Raw genomic sequence first — 5670 nt, forward strand, 5'->3', positions numbered from 1 at the left:
ACAATTATTAAGTCAACATTCTAAACACAATTATCGAAGTGAATTCTAAACCATATCCTAATTATTATTAACTATCCTAATTACTAAATTAATCCTAAGTCATCTAAGATCCTAAAATTAACTCTAATGCTAATCTCATTTTAATCATATTAATCTAAACTAGTTTAATTAAAACAAAACAAGGCAATGGTAGAAATGCAGAACAGATTAGGCCTTGGATCCCAACACCAAGCCCATCCAAAGGGGGTGCAGATAATGGACTAGAGTGTGCATTGAAAAATTCACTTGGGCCTGGGGGAAGCCTAGGGCCCACTGCGAATGGATCAGCAATGCACGGAGGTTCTATCCCTCAAAGCCAATAGTTCACAGAAAAAAGAAAAAAACAAATTAGGTCGCGGCGACGTGGACCTAACCGTGTCGGCCTAAGTCACTGGCGACGGAAAACCAGAACAAACGATGCTACACCATCTCCTCTCTCCTAAACAGAATCGAAGACAAGCTCTCACCTAACGAATCGACATTACCGCATGATGGTTCTTCGACGGAATGCACCGACGACAATGACGAAGGCGACGGATCGTCGGCGTCGAACTTAGGCACCTCGCTCTTTGTTCGATCTCCTTCCCTCTTCTTCCGTTATTGACTTGTTTCATTTTTGGTGAACGATTTGATTAGTCTTCATGATGTGATTCGTTTTGCAGATTCTCTCATGATGGTTCGGCACGTACGCTACGCGAGAATCGGTGTGTGCGGTGGAGATTGGATTCGTATTGGATTAGAAATTGATTCCTCTAATTGATTGTAATTGATAACTGTAATGGATGAAGGTGAGGGAGTGGTGATGGTTACGGAGTGCGGTGATTGGTGCGGCGCGGCGTGGTGAAGGATTGTTAGTGATGGGAGAGGAAGAAGAAGATTCTGGAAAATGAAAAAATAGCGAGAGTCAAAAGATTCGAGAGCCTTCTTTGTTCATATATTTATAGAGCTGAGTTTGAATTTCGGTTGCCGTTAACCGCTTTGAAACTGCGTTTTGATTACTATTTATGCCGTTTACTACGTTTCTGTTAGCGTTTAGCTCTTTGACCCTTGCGTTTTGATCCTCTTGGCTTTTCACGCGTTTGGCTTGTTGCTTGGTTTGTAGTTTGTAGGTGATTTTTATGTGGTAGCTTGGGTTGATGCGCTCATGCTGCGTTTGCGTTTGGAGATTCTTGCAGTTAAGCTGCGTTTGCATTCATTTTGCAGGTGTGAAGTTATTTGGCTTGGATGAGTTTTGGATGTAGTGGCTAGCACCTTGGAAACTGGCTTTGACTCCGCAGCTTTGTACTATGTTCTGGTGCGTTCCAGGCATTATTAGCACGTGTGCTTGGAAGCTTCATTCATCGTGTTTTTCTTGCGGCTTGCGATGCCTTCAACTGTACCGATTTGTTGTCGTTTTCGTCCACATGGTGGCTTGTGAGTAGCAGCATTTGGAATTGTTAGCGGCGGTCCGGCTTAGCAGCTTGTGTAGCGTCTTGAAGCTACGACTCTGTTCTGGTTTATAGCTTTAGCAGCTTGTGTAGCGTCTCGAAGCTACAACTTTGTTTTGGTTTGTAGCTTTAGCAGCTTGTGTGCAGTTGTAGCTTGTACTCACGTGCGTTAGCTGGTGCGGCAACCTGTAGCTGCGTTTTGTTTTCAATTGCATTTCCACTGCATATGCTGTTTTTTAGTTTTATTAAAAAATGGATAAAAGAGATGAATATTAAAACATGGTAAATGAAAATGGATTAAAAAAACGGTTTGGTCAATTGGTTTTTAAATGGATTTTTAAAATGACATATGGAACAATTTGGATATTAACAATGAAATCGGATAATGATGGATAAAATTGGATTTTTGATTTAATAATGGATAATTGGATGAATTTGGATATGGAATGGATTAAAACCCGAAAAATTGGATATTGAAATTGGTTTTGTGGAAAAGAAAAATCGGAAAGTGGATTACAAAGGAATGGGTCTACATGGGCTTTTTTTTGGATTCTTGTAGTTTTTGGAGTGGCTTAATTGAAAATGGGCTTTATTAGTTTCACTAACCATGGCCCACTAGAAAAAGGGAAGAAAATTCTACATTGATTAAATTACAAATTAAATCGAAACTTTTAGAATTGACTTGAAATAAAAGATGATGAAATGATTTCCCAAATTAATTCAAATTTCAAAATCAATTCTAACTTCCACTCATCCATTTGAACAAACATTAATTTGAACTCCTCGAATTAATTTGGAACTAAAATCAATTTGAAATCAAAATTCATGCGGGGAAAGATTATGACACCATGATAAAATGATGAATGCAATGACAAAACCCGCAAATTGGATCGAACTGTGGTTGAAATGAATGAATGAACATATGCCATAAGAAACATGTAACCAAGAATTAAATGGCTGACTTAGAATGGAATGTGTATCTAAGAAGACAATGAGGTATGAAACCCTAATGAGCACCTGGTTAACAAGGCATGATCAGGCCTGATCCAATGCCTTCAACTCAAGCAATTTACCAAGCAAACGAGATTGTTCACCAAGGGTATACCCGAAGGGATTAGGGTTCAATTTCCTGATCCTCCTCAAATTTGTGGATGAATCAAAACATCCTCCAGGTGCAAGCATCAAGTCACGAATTCAAGTTACTTGTCTTCTAGTGTCAAGCCATGCTTATTCAATGAGATGAATGGATGAAGGTGATATGCAAATGTTAGGGGTTAGTGACCTATATGCTTATGTGAAGAGTAGGGCGAATTTTGGGGTATGACAGCTGCCCCTATTTAATCTTCTCGGACCTGAATGTATGGATAGCAACGACTTCTAGACAATCAAGGTAGGAGAGGATTAAATACTAAAATATCGTAAATTTGCACACCATGAACAAATGGAAAGCAATGTGAAGATAGGTCACAGGGAACTTCTTCACTGGGATATATGGAATGAACGGGTTAGCCTTCGTGTCGGACAACTGCTGGTAATCGGAATGTTATATGGTAGATGGGTATATGAGTGGTTAGACATGCATGACATATGCCATATGCTAATGCAAAATGATTGATTATTTTTCGTCTTTCTCTAAGCTTTTTCTTTTTTCTCTTATTCTTTCTTTTTTTCCATTTTCTGTTTTCATCTCTTTTTCATTCTTTTCTTTTCTTACCTCCCCTATCATGTTTTGGTACGTAACAGGTGATCGAGGTATTCCCTCAAGATTCGTGACGGTAAAAGAATCAGGTGTTTACAAAAGGAAAGTACCGGTGGATAAAAGAATTGAAATAAGATCTCTTGAAAAAGGCAAAGAGACATCTTGCTACAGGCAAACAACTCAACTAAGAAGTGCCATTTTCTCGCGACAGATAGCAACGACTCCATAGCAAGAAAAAGGGAATCTCCCAAATACAGTTAAGAAGAAAAAGATAGACAAATTTCTCTCACAAAAGATGATGAGAACTCCTTAACAAAAGGTTAAGAAGAAAATGGGAATGAGGGACAACCTCACTGGGGGATATGATTTTCTCGCACAACAGGTAGCAACGACTCCATTGCACAAGAAAAATGGTCTTCCAAACAAAAGGTTAAGAAGAAAGATGGTCGAATTTCTCACACGAAAGGTAGTGAGAACTCCTTAACAAAAGGTTAAGAAGAAAATGGGGATGAGATTCTCGTACAAAAGGTAACGGGAACTCCTAGACACAAGGTCTGCTTGGGATTCTCACATAAAAAGTACTGAGGACTTTTTAACAAAAGGTTAAGAAGGCGCATGAAGATGGATATGATCCCTCATACAAAAGGTAATGAGAGCTTCTCAACAAAAGGTTAATAAGAAAGGTGAAATGATTTCTCATACGAAAGGTAATGAGAAACTTCTTAACAGAGGGTTAAGAAGAAAACTGGAAGGGATTCCTCATACGAAAGGTAGTGATAAACTTCTTAACAGAGGGTTAAGAAGAAAATTGGAAGGGATTTCTCATATGAAAGCTAGTGAGAAACTTCTTAACAGAGGGTTAAGAAGAAAATTGGAAGGTATTTCTCATACAAAAGTTGATGAGAAACTTCTTAACAAAGGGTTAAGAAGAAACCGAAAAGGAAAATCTTCTCATACAAGAGATAGTAATGACTTCTTTGTAGGAGGAGATTTCCAGGCCAAAGGCAGGGGTCACTTACAAAAGGTAAGTAGGTTCAAGAATAGCAATGCTCGAGCAAAAGGTTAATAAGACCTACAAAAGGTAAGCATATGGGGATAACAATCTTTATGAGAAAGACACAAAGGGGACCCACGAAAGGTAAGTTAGAGGCGGAATACCTCCAATGCAAAAGGCAGGGGATACTTACGAAAGGTACATAGTGGACAAAAGGTCACAAATATTTGCACAAAGCAAAACAAAGAGTGGGACAAGACATGCTAGGTAAAACCTATACTTAAGGGGATCTACCAGACGAATCTGGGCTTTGGTACACTCTGACAGGTGGGGAACTTTGCAAATAGGTACGAAAACTTTATATCATCCCTTAGGCATCACGATGGGGATGAAGTTCTCAAACAATGGCTACCCACACCCCGAGACTCACCAAACCTACATCAAGCATTTAAACAAACGGGATGCAAAGATCTGACAGAGGTACCATACTCGTGCAAAAGGCATCGAGGGGGAGACATGATTTCGTGCACAAAGCAACGAAGTAAACTCACGAAAGGTAAGTTATCTCAATTATCTTCTGCAGGCGAAAGGCAAGGAGGAGTGGCACGAAGCCGAAAGGACTTACGAAAGGTAAGTGACTGACGAAAGACTCAAAAGGGTACTTGCAAATGAAGCGGGGTATTCGTTACCTTTAGATTTATTGACTAAATCAAAATTAAACCATACAAATCGAGTCGCCACCGCACTTCTATTTATCCAAAGGAATGGTTAGAAAGCGAACAAAAACCTAATAGTTTTATCGAATCAAAAACTAGTAAAAATGTCAGAGATCGGGGTAAGGGGGTTGGTTATGCAATGGGAAGGTGTTAAGCACCCAAAACATCCTAGGTACTCCTAGGGAGCCCTTTTCACACTTGTTGTAAGGTTGGTATTTTGTGAAAAAAATTGTTTGTGCAAACATGATTGGGGAGATGAGAGAAGAATATACAAGTTATTTACAATTTTGTGTTTGAATGGATAAACCCATTGCCTACGTACCATCTTAAAAAAGATTAGGATCAAAACCTCGTAATTCGGGGTAAAAATCTCAAAAAAACAAGTTGGTGAATTGATTGGTCCAAAAGCCTTAAGGTCTTTTGTTATCCAAGGGAGAAAACTCAACCTAAAACCACAAATCCACCATGTGAGGATAGCTTCAACATGCTAGTGAGGGGTTAACCCTATAATAAGCATGGAAGACTCATTGTCCATCACTAAGGATATAGGTGAGTATTACATCTACCTCAAGGATAACTCAAACCTAATAGCTAAAGGTTATGAAAAGTTTTTGATAAGAAAGTGGCCATTGAAACCACAAAAAGTATTTGAATGAGTTATATTTACCAATGAAAAGTATTTACAAAATATGGTTAAAGTTGATTTAAAGATTCAATTCAAAATAAGTGTTATGAAAAGAAAGTTTGAAAATCAAAAGCATAATGCTTAGGTTTCTATTGTTTGAAAAGAAGTGT

General features: G+C 38.6%; 1 long non-coding RNA gene across 1 annotated transcript; it reads left to right on the forward strand.

Moving 5' to 3' along the window:
• The first annotated feature begins 229 nt into the window (after nt 1-229).
• Nucleotides 230-1691, forward strand: LOC127126323 (uncharacterized). The gene is made up of 2 exons (XR_007804952.1): nt 230-610; nt 702-1691. It is a non-coding gene; the product is annotated as an uncharacterized LOC127126323 (long non-coding RNA).
• The last annotated feature ends 3979 nt before the right edge of the window (nt 1692-5670 follow it).

The sequence above is a fragment of the Lathyrus oleraceus genome, chromosome 3 (genome assembly GCF_024323335.1).
Source record: "Lathyrus oleraceus cultivar Zhongwan6 chromosome 3, CAAS_Psat_ZW6_1.0, whole genome shotgun sequence".
Classification (NCBI taxonomy): Eukaryota; Viridiplantae; Streptophyta; class Magnoliopsida; order Fabales; family Fabaceae; genus Lathyrus; species Lathyrus oleraceus.